Genomic DNA, 21,776 nt, shown 5'->3' on the forward strand with positions numbered 1-21,776 from the left:
AATGATCCTCCAGGCCTTCCTGTCCTCTACCATTCCCCGGAGTCCATTTAAGTTTGCACCTACTGCTTCAGTGACTCCATCCAGCCACCTCATTCTCTGTCGTCCCCTTCTTCTTTTGCCCTCGATCGCTCCCAGCATTAGGCTCTTCTCCAGGGAGTCCTTCCTTCTCATGAGGTTACCTGATTATGGATGTTTTATTGTTTTCTCTGCACTCGAACATTTGGTAGGAACCATCTCGAGATGGTAAAGGTAAAGGAATCCCCTATGCAAGCACTAAGTCATGTCTGACCCTTGGGATGACGCCCTCCAGCGTTTTCATGGCAGACTCAATACGGGGTGGTTTGCCAGTGCCTTCCCCAGTCATTACCGTTTACTCCCCAGCAGCAAGCTGGGTACTCATTTCACTGACCTCGGAAGGATGGAAGGCTGAGTCAACCTTGAGCCGGCTGCTGGGATCGAACTCTCAGCCTCATGGGCAGAGCTTTCAGACTGCATGTCTGCTGCCTTACCACTCTGCGCCACAAGAGTGCTAGACTTAGGTGTGTATTATTTAAAATACAGATATATAGACAAATACACTGAAGTATTCAAAAGATCTCACAGCAGGATTCAAGGAGTGGCTTAGTAAAATGTTTTATCAATGAGTGTATGTGAGAGAGAATTATTACAACTGCATCTGTAGATGTGTGTCAAAATGCCCTTACAGGAGTCTCATCTCAGAGGATAGCAAAGTCACTAGACCTCAATGAGGAGTTCATCTCTCCAACCTTGTTCTACCACCTGTTACCAGAAATAAAGATAGGTTACTTCTGGAAACAAATCCATCTTTAAAAAAAAAAAAGAATTCCCATTTTCCGCACAGACCTATTCTGGGCCCTGTGGATTAAAAACAGCAGGTCTAGACATTTTATGTCAGTGCAGGATTAGCACGACAATGCTGTATTTATTTGCTTGCTTGCTTTAAAAATCTCCCTGAAATGCAATAAAATCAGAGTCCAGTAGCATCTTTAAGACCAACAAAGAATAATCTTTGTTTGGAATAAATCTTTGTCGGTCTTAAAGGTGCTGTCGGACTCTGATTTTATTGTTCTACTTCAGACCAATACTCATTTGGATCTGTCCCTGACATGCATTCCCTCTGCTTGGAAAACATCTATCCCACACCAAAATAGCACCATCTCTTGGACACGCTGTGGCAGAGCTGCTGCTTTCTCACGAGCTGATGGTTTCCCACCTTGAGTCGTAAAGAAGCGCTAAGTGGGCCATGCGGCTTTCCTCATCTTTTGCCGAAAAGAACTGCCTGGAGAAGCAAGGAGGAAGTGAGGTCAGAGATGAGCCGGAAGAAAGAGGATAAGATCTCTCTTTTCAGCCTTGTTCTGCTGGCCGTTGCTAAGAGTCAAGCTATATATAGAACCAAGCTATGTGATCAGCAAGATTCACATGATCTATCTGTCGCTGGAGCGCCGGCGGAGAATTAAGTGAACATCTGTCACATTTTTTAAAAACCCTCCTTGAACACAAAACTGCCACCGTAAGCCGGGTCTCCTCTGTTCTTTGACCCATTGGAATGTGCAGTGAATTCCCCCACACACACCCCTGAAGAAGCTTTCAAATTTCTGTCCTCGGTATGCATTCTTAAATGGTACAGCCTCAGCTGCTGAAAAGTGGTGAATCTGCAGATCATCTACATAGTCTCCTGAAGATTTATGGGTAGAACCTGAGAAGAACAATGTTTGGGGAAGTGAGGGACTTCAGTATGGCATAATGCTGTAGAGACCCCCCATCCCAAATAGCCATTTGCTCTTGGAGAAGTTTAGGGATGCCAGCCTCCAGGTGGGACCTGGGGACCCCCTGGAATTATAGCTCATCTCTAGACTAAGGAGATCAGTTCCCCTGGAGAAAATGGCTGCTTGGGAGGGTGGATTCCATAGCATTTTATCCCACCGAAGACTCTCCCTGCCCCAAATCCCACCCACTCCCGGCTTCATCCCCAAATTCTCCAGGTATTTCCCAACCCAGGACTGGCCACGCTAAAACTGAGTCCTGTCATCTGGAAATCAGTCATAATTCCAGCCAGCCAATCGTTGCTCTGGCAGCTTGTAGGACATCAACGGTTTGACTGAGGGACTCTGATCTTTTTTTTCCTTTTGCCTTCACTTCTTTCTCTTCTTAATCACTCCATCCAAATGATTCTTGTGGTTTTTGTGGGTGAAAAACAGGGTACAAAACACAGCAGCTATTCATCCTCTTGACTTTTCTGTATTTGTTGGGGGGGGGGGGGAGGCTGGGTGGGAGATCCTGTGATGATGGAGCATTTCCCACCCCCGGCTTATATGCGAGTCAATAAATTCACCCAGATTTGGTAGTAAAATTAGGTGCCTCAGATTATATGCAGGTCGGCTTATATGTGAGTATATACGGTATATGCAGTGTTCCTTATCAGGAGGTGCCGATGTCCACACTGGCTAACTTGGCTTCCAACAATGAGAAATTACTTTGAGGTTCGGGGTGGGTTTGGATGCACTGAGTAGGAACCACTATATTAATGCCCTTGGATTTCCTGTTTGATTTGGGAAACCCCAGCAACAAAATGCGGGGCGGAGAGAGAGGCGACATGGTATTGAGATGGTGAATGGGGCTTGTTGTTATGGACGGTGTGTACCGTAAACTTCGTCATGCAAGAGCACTTCTCTGGACCGCTGATGTTACCCCAGGGCACCCCAAGGAAGAAAGTGCCCCTGAATAGCCTTGGGAACATTCTCTGCGGTGAGTCTTTCTGTCAAATGGGCTGCTTTTAAAGGGAAAACCAAAATAAGAGAGCATTTGACACTGCAATAGTAAATCCATTCTTCTGAATATATGTGATGTCCTGAACGGTATTTTGAGGGGGTAAATCTTCACCCTATCAGCTGCTATTTTTCCAGAAGATGAATGAACATCATCCTTCACTGCAAATGCCACCTCTGTCTCAGATTTAAAGACGATCCCTGCATATGATTCCTTGATACGTGTTTATTAGTGTGACAGGCATTGTTTCCTGCTGGGTTAAGGTGGTGGCGGCATTTTTCTTCCCGGAATGAAATCTGGGGGGGGAGAGAAAGAAGACGACAGCAGGCAGAGCACACCTGCTGCATCACATTTACCAGTGAAAGATTAAAAGACCATAAAGAGAGCTGTCTTTCTCTAACTGCTCTCCTTGGGGTTTTTGGCAGCATTACCCAACGCCAAATTGGGCTAATAGCATCGAAGTTGCATTCAAGCTAAAGAAAGCTGTGTCTCAGAGGCGGAGAGCACCTCAGGTACAGGGATTCTGCCGTCACCTCTGCCTCTTAAAAAATGAGGCCTCTGAGCTTGCTGGGATGCTTCAGGCTACAGGTTGCAACGCCATTAGAGTGAAAGATGAAGTTGAAATGCACAAGGTATTTGACCATGAAGTCCAAGCTAAATTTCCAGCTTAGTTTCCTGCCGAAGTTTCACCTCTGTTTGCTGTTTTATTTGGTCTGGGCATTAAAGCATAACCATTGCCAACCTCAAGGGGGGTGTATGGAGATATCCCGCTATTGCAGCTGAGATCCAGGCAATAGTTCCTCTGGAGAAAATGGTCACCTTCATTCATTCATTCATTCATTCATTCATTCATTCATTCATTCATTCATTCATTCATTCATAAACTTCTATGCCGCTGCTCTCCAGAGACTTGCGGTGGTTTACAATAGCAATAAAAACACAGTAGAACTGGTTTATACTGCTTGCTAGCAAATTCTGGAATCCAGATCGTATAGCCGTGTCCAGATTTCACATCATGTATAGCTTGCTCCATTGCCACTTTCTATTGTTGTGTCTATGTTCTTTTCTCCACCATTTTGAGCATTTCAATATTATTTTATATTTAGACTGCCTCAAGGATCAATCCGGTGGGGTTATTTATTTATTTATTTATTTAAAGAACCACTTTGCCAGATAGAGACAAAACAGACCGAGAAGTTCAACGGCTCTACGTAAATAATTTAGGATCTGCACTGAGCTTTGCAGCATTTGTGCGGAATAGGTAGGTTCTTTTAAAAAAGATTAAATCTGGGGTGTTTTGTGCAAGAAATGTACCCCATCGGGTGCATTATTTTCCAGATCCTTCCTGTTTTCCTCCTTTAAAGGATACTTGGTTTTAGCCCTGGTTTTCGTAGAGAAGGAAAGAGTTTACTTGGAATCCAAAACAAAGACCCTGGTGAAATGCAAAGTTTGAGCCTTGTTAAAATTAAGCTACGGTGGGGTCCCCCCCTCCTTAAATTGGAACTCCAGGTTCTTGAGATAATGACTTGTTTCCATGGAGAATGCAATCAATAACTCAAAACGACAGTTAACACAAAGAGCCGCTTTGGAAACCCCGTAGCTATATTTGAAAATATAGATCAAAGAGGCCCTCTCCTAGGTGCACTAACAGATATGTGAGTGATTTATATGAAAACAGTTTAAAACATTCACTTGCTGTAAGAACTAATTTTCAATAAATCAAACTGCATTCCCCATAGGAGTGAGAAATAAATGAGGGCAGAAGAAATTGCTGAAGGTTGTACGGCAATAAAGAGATGGCTCCGAGTTCCCTTAAAATTATATTTAAATGGACAAAGTTGATTTAACTGTCTTTTCTCATGTCTAGCACCAAGATTTAGGTCTATGGCGCGTCATTAGAACCAGAAATTATTCATCAGCCGACTTTTAGTATTTCGTGTGCATAGTACTTAATGGCAATTTTAATATTCCCGGCTTCGGCCCTAAATCGTTATGGAGAGGATTCAAATTGCCTGGTGTGTGGAGCAGCCCATAAAATTGTTTCGAGAAAAATTCTTCAAATTGAGTGGCAAAGATGGAATTGTCAACATCTGATATTATCTAGTGATTTGAAAAGAGAGAAGAAATGACTATTTTTGCGCTTGCCAGTGGCACACGAGCCTCTGCTGAACAGGCAGGCCTCTATTCAGGATTTCTGGTTGCATGTTCGGCCTCTGATGGAACTGACTGTCACCAACTACTGACATATTTCCTTTATGGCAGGGGTAGTCAACCTGTGGTCCTCCAGATGTTCATGGACTACAATTCCCATGAGCCCCTGCCAGCATTTGCTGGCAGGGGCTCATGGGAATTGCAGTCCATGGACATCTGGAGGACCACAGGTTGACTACCCCTGCTTTATGGGGAAGTGAGGGCACAAAGGATGATAAAATTGGTAGGAACACTTGGGTCTCTACTTTTTTTAAGTCCCCAGGATAGTGCTAGCAGAAGAACATTCCACACCTGGGCTAAGTTTTAGCCTGGGTCTATTTATTCCATGCCCAGCTCTCTCCATCCCCCCAAGCCCCATTGGCTCTCAGCTTTCAATGTTCCGCGGGGCCTGCAAAACGGAGCTCTTCCGCTAGGTTTATGGCTGAGGCTGGCACGGGCTCCCAGCATTAAGAGCGTAGCACCCACCATGTGGTCTGTGCTCCCTTCTCCCACTCCTAGATTAGATTTCCGAGGGGCTAACGGGTCAGTGACCGCCATGCTTTGAAAACTGTTTTAGGAGTCTGTACTGATGGAAGTCCAGATGGGTTTTAATGGGGTTTTTAACGGACTGCTGTAATCCGCCACGAGCCTGTTATGAGAGTGGCGGGCAATCAGCTGAAACAATAAATAAAATAAATAGATGAATATGTTTATCATTTGCCTAAGGTCGTTCTGTGCTGCCTTCCTACCCAACTTAGGGCCCACAAGGTGGTGAACAATCAAAACAATATTAAAATACATATACATATATACAAAAGATGTAAAACAATGAAATAAAACATAAGTACACAAACATACCAGCTAAGAGGGTTAGTGGGGGGATGCCAAACAAGACAGGAAAGCCTTTACCCACTGGCAGAAGACAGTGACAGGAGGAGAGGGGTAAGTATCCCTTGGTATTGCACTTTGGCTGGGCTTTGTGCCGTTTTTATGCCCTGGCTGGCTTTTATGGTCGTTTGGTATTGACCCTGCATGGGAGAAGCAACATATACATTTTCTAAGTAAACGTATCTCCAGGGCACATGTACTGAAATGGATTTGTAGGAACACTCAGGCAGCACAACAAGCATCCTGCTTGTTTGGCTGCTGAGTTATAGTTTGAAGTGTGGTAGCATATGACCAAACGTGTCTCTCCATTTGTCGTGAAATTAAAGAACATACACATTCATTGCTTTCTGATCTACAGACGACCAGGGATCGTAGCTAAAAAGACTACAACATAAACAGAGGAGCATTCAGCAATGAGTAGCATAAGAAAGGCTTGGGTCGAAATGTACAGAGTGGGAAGAAGGGTATTACAAAAGGTATCCCTCTTTTCATTTGTAAAATATGGGGTGGTATCTACTGAAGTCCATGGCCCTGCTACAGAGAATGACCCGTTTCTTTTGCAGTGGCTCTATTGCATCTGCTGCTGGCCAGGAGCCAGGCAGATTCCAGTTATAGAATCATAGAACCATGGAAGGGGCCATACAGGCCATCTAGTCCAACCCCCTGCTCAACGCAGAATCAGCCCAAAGCATCCTAAAGCATCCAAGAAAAGTGTGTATCCAACCTTTGCTTTCAAATACTTAAAATTGCACATTTCCTTAACAACATCAACGTCTTTACATTCTGGAGCATCCCACCAGGTACACCAATATGTGCTCTCAGCATCTGTTGCCGGTAACATCCATGTGGCTTAATCATGTGGTTCACCAGATTACTAGAGAGTGTGTGTATGTGGGAAGATGTCATATGATTCACTGCACATCAAAACAGCTCCCTGCCAGTTGAAACCTAGCATTGGTTCAGAGACAGTTCCACAGCCTAGACTCCTTCATGTGTACAACTAGTGAATTTGGAAGAGATGTAAAGAATAATGGTCTAAACCAGGGGTAGTCAACCTGTGGTCTTCCAGATGTCCATGGACTACAATTGCCATGAGCCCCTGCCAGCAAACACTCCCATATGCAGCCAACTGGGTGCCCTTGGGCTTGTCACAGCTCTGATAAAGCTGTTGTGACCGAGCAGAAATATCAGGGCTCTCTCAGCCTCACCTCCCTCACAGGGTGTCTGTTGTGGGGAGAGGAAAGGGAAGGTGAATGTAAGCCGCTTTGAGACTCCTTCAGGGAGAGAAAAGTGGCATATAAGAACCAACTTTCTCTCTCTCACTCTCCAGTAGGAAAGACGTCCTTCAGTGAGCAGAGCACATTTCTCTTTTGCATTAAACTATTAGGGAAAGTTAAAAAAAATACAACCACCCACAAATAAATAAATACATTTAGTGTGTTTGAAAACGACACCACATTTCACCTTGGAGAAGAGTAATTTCTCTTAGGAGGATGTCTAGGTTAAGGAAATGCACGTTGATAAATGACTGGTTTTTAATCAATTCCATTTACATAGATTTGCATAGGAATAAAACAATAGTCCTGAAGGAAAACGGCATACTTTTGCTTTTAGATTGCACAGGTATCGGAGGGAGAAGATACCATCTACGAAGACGGTTTTCTTCCCCTGTCTTGGGGGCACCACGTACCACCTGAGTGTTTTGTAAATTTTTGCATGAAATATAATTACCCGTTAAAAAAAAAAAAAAACTGCAAAGGATTTTTTTTTTTAATTGAAGAATCCAACCAATTAATCAACTAATCACGGCGGCGTGATCCCCGCTGCAACACACAAACGGCAGCTTTCTCGGGCGCTCGGCTCAACAGGGGCCTGGTCTGCCCTGATGGGCCCCTTATTCAGCCGCAGGTAATTACACCCGCCTTGGATCAATGGCATTAGTCCGCTGATGAAGCCCAGGTGCCTGCCGGAAAGAGGCAAGGCTTAAGCTCCACGTCCTGCCGCTGTTCAGCAAAGGCACATCCCAGGTTCCAATTAATGTCTCCTTGATGGGATTACTCACTGCCTTGACTGCAACTCTGGATAAAAATTGCCACGTCTGTTACTTTTGGGCTTTAACTTTTTCTAAAATATTGCCAACGCGACCGGCGTGCTTGCTTTTCATCTGAAATGCAAATTGGTTTTAATATCGGCGACGCAGGGAGGGTTTGGCGTATTTACACGGCAGCGCATGCCTGCGCAGGATTTATGTCGGTCCCTACACGGATAGAGAAGGATCTCGCCGGTAGAATCTTAATTTCGTTCCACGCGGAGCCCACAGACTCAGGTAAGTTGCGAGAGGACATAACTCAAGCTTCCTTCAGGCCTGACGCAGGGCCCGGCACTAACTAAAGGGAGTGGAGTCTTTAAGAGAAAGGCATAACTCAGTTCCCTGCGCAAGATGAACGGCTGCCGAGGCTCGGGCGCAGGCGTCAAACGCGCTGGATTTGTGTTCAGTAGTTGTAGCAGGTGGTGCTCTTTTGTTTGTGGCTCTGCTACAAGAACCTGAATGTAAACCAAGATATTTCCCCCCCTTCCGCCAGCGGTTTGAACAGAAACCATATCTCAAGGCTAAAAGGCAAGTGCTTATTTTGCAAAACAAACAGACAGCCGAAAAGTGACGGATTGGGCGGAGGGCGGTGGCAGCCGCAAGGTGTGAATGCCGGATTGCCTCCAGATAGCTAGGTTTGCGTTCAGAGGGTAGAAGAAGAAGAAGAAGAGTTGGTTCTTATATGCCACTTTTCCCTACCCGAAGGAGGCTCAAAGCGGCTTAATCACCTTCCTATTCCTCTCTCCACAACAGACACCCTGTGAGGTGGGTGAGGCTGAGAGAGCCCTGATATCACTGCACGGTCAGAACAATTTTATCAGTGTCGTGGCGAGCCCAAGGTCACCCAGCTGGCTGCATGTGGGGGAGCGCAGAATCGAACCTGGCATGCCAGATTAGAAGTCCGCACTCCCAACCACTACACCAAACTGGCAAAATGGCCAGGATTGGCCCTGACTCCTGGTTAGCAGCTCATATTTAACTGGAGAAGTCTTTTGAACTGAGAAAGGGTGGATGGTCAACAATATTTTCTTTTCAGTACTCTGAATCATGACTGGAAGAAAGAGCTGGCCCAGGTGGGATATTTTCCCTCACAGACTGCTGAGGGCAAAAACAAAGGAAAACACAGGCTAGGACCCATCTGAGGGCAGCAGTAGCTGCAAGGAGTATTTCATTGGCCCAGTATCATTATATGCACTAAATACTCTGTGGTAGAGCTCCTCGTGTGGTGAGGGAAACTCTGAATATGAACTAGCTCTTCTTAACTTCAGGGGCTCATTAAGAACCTAAAAACATATGAGAAGCCACATTGGATCAGGCTAGTGGCCTGTCCAGTCCTACACTTTGTGTCATATAGGGCCAAAACACAGGTGCCCTGAAGAGGTCCACCAGCAGGGCCAAGGCTCCCGAAGCCCTCCCACTGTTACCACGCTAAGAATACAGGACATCACTGCCTCAGACAGTGTGTACCATGTATGCCTTGTGGTTTTGTGGCTAAGAGCCACTGATGGGCCTCTGCTCCGAATGTTTATCCAATCCTCTCTTGACGCTGTCTTCTGGATTGAGTCATGAACCCCTACAGCTGAGAAGAGACCTTGGTGGAAGACTTGAACCACTTTCTGAATGCATGCTGCTGAGAGAAACAATTGGACAGAGTTGCAAGCTCATTTGGTGATGGGTAGGATCCTTCCAATACTCTTGGGGGCCATTTCATTGGCTTATTGTGTTGCCTGCCCCTGGTTTTGTGTTCTGAAACCCATGATAATCCTGATTTTGACACCACACCTCTGGATTCCCCTCTTCCTATCACGTGACCTTGACCAACACATAGTAGAACTCATGTTGATTGGGACCCAGACCTGGAAAGGATCTCCCAAAGGTTCTGAGATAGAAAGGAAGTCATGCCTTTGGGATATGAGCAACCACAACAGGTGTACCCATTTGTAGCTCAAACCAGGCTCACGTAAGCAGATTGCTGCCTTGCAGAGAGGGTTTGGCATCATGGCGGCTGATGATCATGAAGGCAACAAGGTTGGCCATCACTGTTGTGTTTACCTGGATGCAGACAGAGGTCAGTCTGTTGCCGAAGTTTAGCAGTGACCCCAGCTAGAGAAGAACTTCTGAGCATTTCAGTCCTTGGATTCCAGCGGGCTGTTGGCTGAGGTTCCATTCGATTATTTTCTTTGATTCTCCCTCTCGTTCTAAAGCACTGCCGGAAGAACAGAAGCCCAGAGTCCTTTAATTTATAACCAATGCCTGAAAGATTGATTCTAGTTTAGAAAAGCTGCTTGTTTCATTTGTTTTACCTACAAAAAGCGTTGCTATTGTAATATCTCATATGCATTATGCTCTCTAAAATAGAAACCGGTTCTCTTTTCTTCATTGTTCCGGAGCTTGCTAGCAGCTGCGGTCGTCATACTCCCACAATGCACGCTGGATCCTGACCTTCACCTTGTGCTGAGGTTTCTCTGGAAGTTTTCTTCTACCAAGCCTCTTTGAACACAAACGATATGCACAGCTACAGGAAGCATGAAGGAGTCGTGGTTTTGGTGTTTCCCCTGCCTTGTTGGGGACGCTGCAGACTTTGTGGTGAATATGTCCAGTCAGGTGTTCGGTGGCTGTGATCGCCCATGAACCGAACCCCCAATCTGTTTACCTGTCCGTAATCTACCTTATTTAACAACTGTGCAGCTGCATCCTAGCTGCGGTGGTTGAGTTATATTTCCTTATCCTGCAAGGTATTATGCCTGTATGTGGTACACCACCCTGAGCCCGTCCGCTGGGAGGGCAGTATAGAAATCAAATAAATAATGCAGAAGATTTTAGAATAAGTTGACCAGATTTTAACATTGGGAAGGTGGGACACCATTGACCGGGGGGGGGGTTCTTGATTAAAAATTTGGTCTATATGGAGCAAAAAAAAGTATCCTTATGTCAGGACCAAATCTGAGCATCTATAAGGTGTGCAGAGATTTCTTTAGCTGAAATCTAGAAGGGGAGAAGGAGGATCTTAGCAAGGTACTTTGGGGGGGGGGGGTTTGGTGTAGAGATGGGGCCACTAATGCTTTTTTTCCAGATGTGGATGTGATCGCTAACACCTGATAATCTTAGTGGCATCTCCCTTTTTGAGCTGCTTTTCCCATTTTTATGGTGATGAGTTTGTCATATTCTGGATTTCCTTCTCAGCAGACATCTGAAATCATTAAAAGGGTAAGGTTAAGGTAAAAGTATCCCCTGTGCAAGCACCAAGTCATGTCTGTCCCTTGGGGTGACGCCCTCCAGCGTTTTCATGGCAGACTCAATACGGGGTGGTTTGCCAGTGCCTTCCCCAGTCATGACCGTTTACCCCCCAGCAAGCTGGGTACTCATTTTACCGACCTTGGAAGGATGGAAGGCTGAGTCGACCTTGAGCCGGCTGCTGGGATTGAACTCCCAGCCTCATGGGCAGACAGCTTCAGACAGCATTTCTGCTGCTTACCACTCTGCGCCACAAGAGGGTAGAAGAGTAAAAAAAAAAAAGTGGGTGTGTATCACATGTACGGGGAGGAATCAATTCTAGAATGAAGGGTTTGCTCAAAGTAGAATATTGGATGACCTTACATTCTTGGTCCAGAAAATTTGGAGCCGTTGTTAGTTTTAGCAATATTTACAGCGATCTCCAAGCACCCTAGCTGCAAAATGTACTTTTCACTTAAATTATGCCTGACATTTACCAAATTTTTATACGACCATTTGAAAAACTGGTTGCATTAAACGGCTTTATTAATATTGCAGTAACATGATTAGGAGAATGTCATGGTCATTTAGATTAAAGGGGCTTGAGATTTACATGCTCAGTTCGAGAGGTAGCTCTTTGACCAGCTGTTCTGGTGCCCATTTACTAGACTAGCTGGTGAATTACCATAAAGGAAATGTGTCTTTCCTCTCTAGAGTTCTGGAACATTTACATTGCTGTGTCCTACGTTTATTATTAATTATTTTGAAAAGTAATTGCAGTTGATAAGAGCAGTGGACAGCGTTTCAAAATAAAACATACCTTCCCTAGGTAAAGGTAAAGGTAAAGGTATCCCTTGTGCAAGCACCGGGTCATGTCTGACCCTTGGGGTGACGCCCTCTAGCGTTTTCATGGCAGACTCAATATGGGGTGGTTTGCCAGTGCCTTCCCCAGTCATTACCGTTTTACCCCCCTGCAAGCTGGGTACTCATTTTACCGACCTCGGAAGGATGGAAGGCTGAGTCAACCTTGAGCCGGCTGCTGGGATCGAACTCCCAGCCCCATGGGCAGAGCTTTCAGACTGCATGTCTGCTGCCTTACCACTCTGCGCCACAAGAGGCTCTTATACCTTCCCTAAAGGAAGGTAAATAAAGAAATGCTTGGCTGTTCCTTTAGAAATCTCAGAAGGCCCAACCTATTCAGTGCCTGCTATATATCTACAAACCTGCATCTTCAAAGGGCTCCCAGACCATCTGCGGAGCCCACACTGACAAGCACCAGTGAGTTTTCATTCTAAAATAAAGTTGCAAGAACAGCGTCTCTGTGGGATCGGGCCAAAGTGGCATCCACCAGCTCCCTCCCTTCCCAACTGTGCCCCTCCCCCTGAATCACCAGGAATTTTCTCACCCAGAGCTAGTTGAGTTTAGTTTAGTTTATTTGATTTTTAGCCTGCCACTCCCACAAAGGCTCGTGGCGGGTTACAACAGATAAAATCCCCAGTTAAAAAGTTACCCCTAAAAATATACAATCCACAGTTTCCTATCCAATATCCAAGGTGTAATACAATGCAGCGATGTAAAAACAACTACCCCCCCCCCTAAATACCACCTCCAGGGGGTAGACATGGGAGAACAGATCTCAAGCCGCCAGTAGAGTGATCCAGGAAGGGTCACTATAAACCTGGCGGAAGAGCTCCGTCTTGCACGCCCTGCGGAACCCTGAAAGTTCCCACAGGGCCCGCAGCTCTTCCAGGAGCTCCTTCCACCAGGTAGGGGCCAGGACTGAAAAGGCCCTGGCCCTGGTCGAGGCCAAGCACGCTTTCCCAGGGCCTCTAATATCATGCCATGAACTCCATCTCATGGAAATTGTTTCTTGCTCTTGGCTTGTGTTAAGCCACCCCACCCATGGTATAAATCAGTCCAGAGTGCTAACATATAATAATGACAGCTTAGTGACCCTGCCTGCGGAGCTTGTCTATGGCCATTTATAGGAGAGGAAAGCTACAATGGTGATTGACGGGTTAAAGAAGTCAAGTTTAAAAACCTCCATCTAATTTTGACTTTGTAGAACCCACACCTCCTGTTCTGAGGGCAAGGTTGCACAGGTACATTTCCTTGTACACGGATGTGGGAAGGTGTCCGCTTTGGGGTGGGCATTGTTGATGTGCCCTGGCATCTTCTGCCAGGAAGACCGGGAGATCTGGAGGATTTCTGAGTCTGGGTTTTTGTTTTGTTCCCAAGGATTTCCTGTAGGTGCCATGCGCTGTTTTAAGATGGGTTTTATTTATTTACTGAAGACCTCACACTGTGCTTCTCCTAGCGTTTCAAGTGACTTAAAATAACATGACCAAAAATGCATTAAAATTAAATTAGATATTATAACCATTAAACTTAAACGAGAGTGGTTAAAACTAAAAATGTCTCGCAGCCATTTAGATCTGGAAACCAAGGCTATACAGATGTATCTGCCATTGAGTCGTAACTGACCTATGACCCCCTGCCCCAGCAGGTGAGAAGAAGAGGTGGCTTGCCATGGCCTTCCTCTCCGGAGCTGTCCTTGGAGGTTTTCCATCTGACCCTGCTTAGCTTCTGAGACCTGATGAGATTGGGTTGAACCATGCCACATTCATCCCTAAAATGGGGCTGTATGGAACAAAGGTTCCTAGCCTTTCCAGTTTGCACCAATATTTGAGTTGCAAACCATTTGATATTATCACATTCACTCTTCTCTTTTCATCCAAAAAGCTGCCTTGTGTATTATGTATATACTAGAAATTAAGCCCGCTGTATAGAAAATACAGCGGGCACTAGTGGGCAGTGGGTGGAGGGAGGAAAGGAAGGTAGGCAGGCAGCCAGGCATAGAGAAAGGGAGACAGAGACAGAGACAGAGAAGGGGAGATAGGAGCGTAAGCATTGGAAGAAAGAATGGAAGAAAGAAAAGCAGAAGAGAAATGGATGGATGGGAGCAAGAAAGGAGATTAAGGGTTGGATGGATAGATGGGTAGAAAGGAAGGAAGGAAGGAAGGAAGGAAAGAAGGAAGGAAGGAAGGAAGGAAAGAAGGAAGGCAGGTAGGCAGGTAGGCAGGTAGGCAGGCAGATAGGTGCAATGGAAGGGGACGCGGCAGGAGTGGAAAGAAGGGGCCGCTGGGCAGGTGTGGGGGGTGAGTAGTGAGGGGGGAAGAGCTAGGGGTAGAGAAGGGTGGGGGCAAGGTGTTTGGGGGTGGGGAACCAGCAGCAGAGTGCGGGGGTGAGTTGTGGGGTGGAGGAAGCATGTGGGGTCGAGAGGGGTGGCTGCCTACCAGTGTCGGCATCGACTCCCACGTTTGTGGGTTGTTTGGGGTCAGTGGCGAGTCTTGCGGCTGGCTGGCGGGCACCTGCGGGTGTTTGGGGTATGCAAAGAGACAGGGCTGCTGTGTCAGTGATGTGGCAGGGCTGTCTCTGTGGCGGGGCCGGGCTGCTGCCAGACAGCTGCAGGGTAGGAACGGGACAGGGCCGCAGCATCAGCGACACGTCAGGCCTGTCCCCTTGGTGGGGGGCAAAGCCCCCCCCCCCCGCCACCTCTAGCAGGTTGGGCCGGGCGCCTGCGTGTCCTCGTGGTAAGCAGCCTGGTCATGGCTGCCTGGGGGGAAGGTGGTAGATGTGGGGGGGGTGGGCGGGTTGGGAGGCTCTTCATGCCTCCTGACTCATCAGGCCGAGGCCAAGGGTCCAATCACCAACCGTGCTGCGCTCAGCTGGTGATTGGTGCCTTCTCCCTGGAATGATAAGCGGAGGGCTCAATCGGCAGGTGCAATGTGCCTGCCAATTGAGCTCTCTGCTTGTCATTCTGGGGGGGAAGGGGCCAATGGACTCCCTTCCCCCATCACAGACAGGTTCCACCCCAAGGACCCTTAGCATTTTATTTATACTGCCTCCACAGAGCAGTTACAGATGTTGTATGCCACCCCAAGATGACAGGCTCAATAGGGGCAAATTATAAGTACCAATCAGCCAATTAACCAATTAACCAATTAGCCAATTAGCCAATTAGCCGATTAACTGATTAACCGATTAGCCAATTAGCCAATTAGCCAATTAGCCAATCAGCCAATCAGCCAATTAACCAGATCAGCCAGATCAGCCAGATCAACCAGATCAACCAATTAACCAATTAGACAATTAGACAATTAACCAATTAGCCAATAAACCAATTAGTCAATTAACCAACCAACCAACCAACCAACCAACCAACCAACCAACCAACCAATCAACCCATCAACCCATCAACCCATCAACCCATCAACCCATCAACCCATCAACCCATCAACCCATCAACCCATCAACCCATCAACCCATCAGCCCATCAACCCATCAACCCATCAACCCATCAACCCATCAACCCATCAACCCATCAACCCATCAACCCATCAACCCATCAACCCATTAGCCAATTAGCCAATTAGCCAATTAGCCAATTAGCCAATTAACCAAATCAGCCAAATCAACCAGATCAACCAATTAACCAAATCGACCAATTAACCAATTAACCAATTAACAAACAAACAAATACATAAATTTGGGCCTAATACATTTTGATCTATAAGATGTGATGCAAACCTTATAGAATGAAACATGATAGATTCAAGGTTTTTGTATTTATAGTGTGCCTGTTTGAGTGAGGCGTGTGTGATCTTTAGGGAAAAGAAATGTTCCTTTTTTTATGGTTCTGCAATTACCTTGAGCTCTGTTTAATAAACTGCTTTTTTAATATATATTTTACTAGGGGCAAAGCCCATTGTCTCCAAGAATACAACGGGCGCTAGAGCTTGGCAGTGGGAAGAGGAAGGGGAGGAGTTGTCCAGTCTGTAAGGGCATGGGGTGGAATGTGTGTGTTGTGTGGGAGGTTGTGGTGGCATGGTGGCAAATGAGGGTATGGATATGGAGATATGGGTGTCAAGAACCTGTGGTGTGGAATGTTCATTGAGTGTGGGAGAGGACTGACCTTTGGGAATTTTGGCATAGTGGTTACAGATGAGCTTTCCAGAGCCATGTCCTCAGATATGTGAAGGGAAAATCAGACTGGAGACTCTTCTTAGGGGAAGATTACATGGCAACCAATTCCTCCCAGTTTTGTGTCATTTCCCTTCTTGTGTGAATTAGGCCACATTCACCGAAATGCCCCTCTGCCCTAATACACATGGGGTAGTCACAGTACACAGGTGTCCACCCTGTTCCTTCTTTTCCATTTTTTCAGTGTTGATAAAATGTTATGTGCCCACATGCTTCTTTCATGGTTGTTCCTTAGAAGAACGGATTTTTGTACCCTATTGCTTACTACCCAAAGGAGTCTCAAAGCGGTTTACAAACACCTTTTCCAGTCGTCTCTCCACAATAGTCAACCTGTGAGGTATGTGGGGTTGTGAGAGATCTGAGAGAACTGGGAATGGCCCCCAGTGACTCATCAGCCCTCATGTGTCTCAAAGCATTTTCCAATCGTCTGCCCTTTCTCTACCCATAGCAGAATCCCCATGAGGGAGGTGGGGTAGCGAGCCTCACAGGGAAGCTGGCAACCCTAAGAGGAAGACTCTCTGTGCACAGCAGTCTTGACCTTAGTAAGGTTTTTTATACTGTGTTTTTATTTGCCAGGCCAAGGTTATTTGCCAGGCCAATAAGACATTACAGGTACCATGTATCTCCAGACATTTACTTGTTCTCTATTTACAGTTTCAGGCTGTAAATATTTATTTAGAACTTCCTGCACTTTCCAATCTCATAGGACTGATGCTGCCTGTCTGCGCCCCAGAATACAAACAGTTGCTGGTAAGGGCTGGCCATAACCCATAGGCCAGGAGGGACACTCCTGCACCACTCCCTCCCAACTGCTGGCAAAAATGTCTCCTCTGAAGGCTGGGCTCTGAGGCATTGTATGATTTTGAAGTCCCACCTCCAAACCTCCAGGAATATTTCCAACCCAGGGGTAGCCAACCTCCAGGTGGGGCCTGGAGAGCTCCTGGAATTACAGCTCACCTGCAGAGTATAAAGATCAGCTTCCCAGGCAGAAAGGACTACTTTGGACAGGGTTGTGGTAGAGAAGAAATATTTAAGGCCTCCCACACAGGTTGTTGTTGAATTGACTTGAGGTCTACTGCACAGGGTTATTGTGCAGATGAAACAGGGGTCAAAAGAGCCAGTTTCTTCTGCAAAATAATGCTGTGCAGTGACTTCAAATCTGCAGAGAGTTGCAAAGAAGAAAGAGACATGGCTTGGCTGTGTCTAACCTCCGGGCAGAGCAGTATTTTAAGTGAGAAGGGGCTTTTCTGTGGCCTCCCTGTCAGGCAACTGTTTGGCAGAAGGGGAACGTTCCCCCCCCCAAAAAAAGGAAGGCCCTCAGGCTCCCCTGCATTGCTCTCTAAAGGAAAATGCCTCCCTCCCCTCAGTTAGGGCCTGTCAGAGGCTCCTTCGCAGCATGCCTGAAGGGGGGGAAGGGGAGCACTCTGCAGCCTCCGGCCAGCTCTGTCAGGGTTCTGAGGCAATTTGCTGTTAGACATGACAGTTTGGACAGCCTTGGGGCAAAAAGGGCTGGCGCAGCTCCTGTTCTCATCCCCCTTGGAAGCCCTGCTGACCTCCTCTCCCTGCAGTGGTCAGGAGCAGACTGGCAGCCAGACTGGGCTGGGTGAATGGAATTTTGGTCTGTCCTGGTGAGGGGCCAATGGGGAAGGCACTTCGCGCACCTCCCCATTGGCCGCTTGGCCCTTGAGTGGCCTGTGAGTGGCACTTGGAGGGGCGAATCAGGAGCCGCTTTGCGGCTCCTGATTTGCCCCTCTGAGTTTTTATCACGGACAGAGCCCTCCCTAACTCCTCCCCAATAGCCCTTAGGGCTTTATTTAACCGCAGGGGCGGTTAAAGATATTTTTATAAATACATATCTATTTATCTGTCTGTCTGTCCATCCGTCTATACGTCTTTTCGTCTATCCGCCCCTCCTTCCCTCCCTCCATCTATCTGTCTATCCATCTATATGTCCGTCCATCCATCCATCCATCCATCCATCCATCCATCCATCCATCCATCCATCCATCCATCCATCCTACCTGTACAGGACATTTTTATTCCACTCAAAGAGTTTGTGGTGGTACGGTTCTCCTTTCCCCATTTAGTTAAGCAGAATGGAAATTATAAAAAGAATGCAATATTTCAGTAACTGGGATTGAACGGGTAGATTTTCCAAAAAGCCTGGCAGAGCTGACTTGTGATAAACAGAAAACGGGGAGATAGACATCTTAAATTTCAGGCGCACCTGGGACAAACAATCCTTTGCTTTGAGACTGCTCTTTGTGTCCTTCCCCCAGGCCCCAAATAAGGCGACAGATGAGACGAGCAAGCAGTTTTTAAATGCCACAAACCCATAAAAGAGAAGGCATTCAAAGCCGTCGTTTAAAGCTTGTCCTTAAAATATTCTGTGCCATTTCAATCGTGGAAGCTATTTGATGGCGGCTAGATAAGGAGCTGTCCCCAGTTCATACATATTTGGATATAACAAGCCTGGTGGAGCGTCTGTGATCAGAAGCAGTGTACCTTTGGGTGCTGACCACAGATTACGTGCGATAGGCCATAGCTGAAGACAGAATGTTGGTCTTAGGCAGACCCAGATCTCCCCAGGCCATGCTAATGGGCTCTATATCCAGCAGTTATATTTGAGTCTTCTGGTACTGTCCATGGAGAAGACTCTTGCGAGGAAAGATGGGTCTCAGTGTTCATTCTTTTATGCATAAATGAACATTTATATAATAACATCATCTTCTTGTGCTTATGCCACAAAGCTTGCTGTTGAGACACAAACGTCCCACTGCATGTTGGCTTCCTCAAAACCCAAGGAACAGCATACGATCCATTGCAGTATGAGAACTCCATGCCTACCAGCTAGGTATCCAGTGGCCCAATCTCAGTCTTCTGCATGAAGACTGTCCACCCTTGGAAAGTATAGAGCAGGGGTAGTCAAACTGCAGCCCTCCAGATGTCCATGGACTACAATTCCGCAAATGCTGGCAGGGGCTCATGGGAATTGTAGTCCATGGACATCTGGAGGGCCGCAGTTTGAATACCCCTGGTATAGAGGGACCTCAGAAATCCTGTTGGTAGCCGATGAGATTTCATTTAACCCACTCCTTGACCTTTCAGGAGGGTGAATAATGGTTCGCCATGTTCCCTATCAAAGCAGCGTAGGATATAAGGCCTAGCTGCAAAATGGTACATTCCGCAAGTCCCCTCTATTTACAGTTCTGTGCCATTAAAAAAAACAAAACAAAACCCAACACGTGCTGTTTGGCATAGGACACACGGACCATTTATGCACTGGGAAATTCACTGCCCCAGCCCCCATGCAGGAGCACAAATTGGGGGCGGATGAGGTGCGCCTGGCCAAATGCTCCCCGGTGTGGGTGCAGGAAGAGGTGGGCCAGCCTGCCATGATGAAAATTCCAGCCTGCAGCCCGGCACGAAACCTCCAGTGCGTAAACGGTCACAGTGGAGAAAAGAGCTACATAAATGCAAAAGCATTCCCATCCAAGCACCCCGACAATAATTGCATAGCTACTTTGCATGGCTTAGCAGCTCCGTTAAAACGCGACTGCCGTGAGCATGCAGAGCTTTTTAGCCCCAGCCAGTGTCCTGTTTCAATCATACTGAAGTCTATAGTGGGGTGAGGCAAGGGGAGAAAGTGGCCTGGGCCAGCCTCTGGGTTCTATACTCCCTAGGCTGGAGGACTGGCAGGACCTTAGAAACTTATTTGAAGACGGGTTGCTGGCTGTGCACCCAAGTGGCAGGATTCATAGAATCATAGAATCATAGAGTTGGAAGGGGCCATACAGGCCATAGAATCATAGAATCATAGAGTTGGAAGGGGCCATACAGGCCATCTAGTCCAACCCCCTGCTCAACGCAGGATCAGCCCTAAGAACCTTTGGGCTGATCCAGCCCTAAGATTGAGAACTTTTGTTTTGGAAGGGATGCCAATCCACCTGTATCTCTTTGAATAGTTCACTATTGGATTCTGATTGGGGCGGGGGGGGGGGATGTGTGATGCGTGTAAGTCTCGTACGAATTAAATTTCCCCACTCAGCAGAATAATATTTCTTTATCTTTCCCCAGTATATTTAAAGCTAATGGCCCACATGGCGCTGGCGTTCCTCAGAGAGGCCCAAGGGTAATAATTCTAGATAATTTTTGCTTCAGATAACGCACCGTGGGCTCCCCCCCACCCCATTTGCATAGCGTCCCTCGCCCTGCCAGTACTTTGCACTCTGCCCCTGAAGGGACGCAATTAAATTGCTTGATTCCCCTCCTTCCCTTTTGGGTCTCGAGTTGATGAATGTCTTCTGGCACGATATTGTAAAAGGAAAGCCGGACTCTTCCCTGGCTTGTCTTCAAGGTGATTAATGAACTGTTCCAGAAGGGGGGGGGTCCTTCAGTCTCCCCCCCTCCCCCAACTTTTTTATTAACTGCACGTTAGGGAGAAAGAGCATTTAATATTCAATGATAAACAATTTAATAATTCAATAGCAACAATGAGTCGATAATATATACCATTTCTTCCTGGCAGCGGCAGAGAGAAGGCTAAAGTGTCAGGAACTTTTGAGCCCAAAACAAAAGACAGATGTGGAGGGGAGAGGTGGGGGAAGGTGGGGGAGGGCTTATTCAATGGTAACTGGGAAGGAGATCACGGGGGATGGATGGATGTTTCTGCTCTAAGGGCTGTTTGCTTTTCTGAATTCGACTTTATGGGTGAACTTGCGGAATTCCCAAATTCATTGTGGTCTGCCACAACCACGCACGTCTTTTAATTAAATCACAGCCACAAAGGAATCCATGCGGTCCTGTGTTGCCATGTTGTTTAGTCCCTGGAGAGGTTTTCAGCCTATGTACATATGGGCATCAGGAACCTGTAAAGCAAGGGTAGTCAAATTGCGGCCCTCCAGATGTCCATGGACTACAATTCCCATGAGCCCCTGCCAGCGATGGACATCTGGAGGGCCGCAGTTTGACTTCCCCTGCTGTAAAGGGACAAAAAGAACTGTACTTTGCAGCATACTATGTATGTGCGGCAGTCTAAACCAGGGGTAGTCAAACTGCGGCCCTCCAGATGTCCATGGACTACAATTCCCATGAGCCCCTGCCAGCAAGTGCTGGCAGGGGCTCATGGGAATTGTAGTCCATGGACATCTGGAGGGCCGCAGTTTGACTACCCCTGGTCTAAACAATTCCAAGAAATGTTCAAAGTAAGGATGGATGCTAAGCAATGCAGTGGGAATGCAAACGGCAAACAAGGTTGGTTCTCAGATGGTATTTCAATCCATGTGCTAATGCAAATCAGGAATTGGTGAGGGGGAAAGGGACTACAGTCTGTGGCAAACTGCACATGTGCTGTAGCCTAATCAGCATCCAGAAATAAGTGAGCGCCTACAGGTGCTAATCTACTGATGTTCTGCAAGGAAGAGCAGACAGCCTGGAGTCCCCAAATCTGAGGTGAAATTTGGATTAGGAGAATTTCCTAATCATCCTTTGAACATTATGCTAGGACGCAGATTTCTAATTTGGCAAGCTGGGTTTGATTCTCTGCTCCTCCTCCACATGCAGCCAG

At 46.8% G+C, this 21,776-nt stretch overlaps 1 protein-coding gene across 8 annotated transcripts in view; it reads left to right on the forward strand.

Moving 5' to 3' along the window:
• The window catches only part of CAMTA1 (calmodulin binding transcription activator 1), a 619,127-nt gene that overhangs the window by 225,504 nt on the left and 371,847 nt on the right, over positions 1-21,776 (forward strand). Inside the window, exon 1 of one of the 8 annotated variants that reach the window (XM_077312343.1) lies at positions 8,107-8,191. The exons of the other annotated variants lie outside the window; for them this stretch is intronic. The gene's annotated coding sequence lies outside the window, so the exon portion shown is untranslated. Of the gene's footprint in view, positions 1-8,106; positions 8,192-21,776 lie in introns of those variants that run through there. 8 annotated transcript variants of the gene reach the window in all.

This window comes from Paroedura picta, chromosome 15 (genome assembly GCF_049243985.1).
Source record: "Paroedura picta isolate Pp20150507F chromosome 15, Ppicta_v3.0, whole genome shotgun sequence".
NCBI classification, from domain to species: Eukaryota; Metazoa; Chordata; class Lepidosauria; order Squamata; family Gekkonidae; genus Paroedura; species Paroedura picta.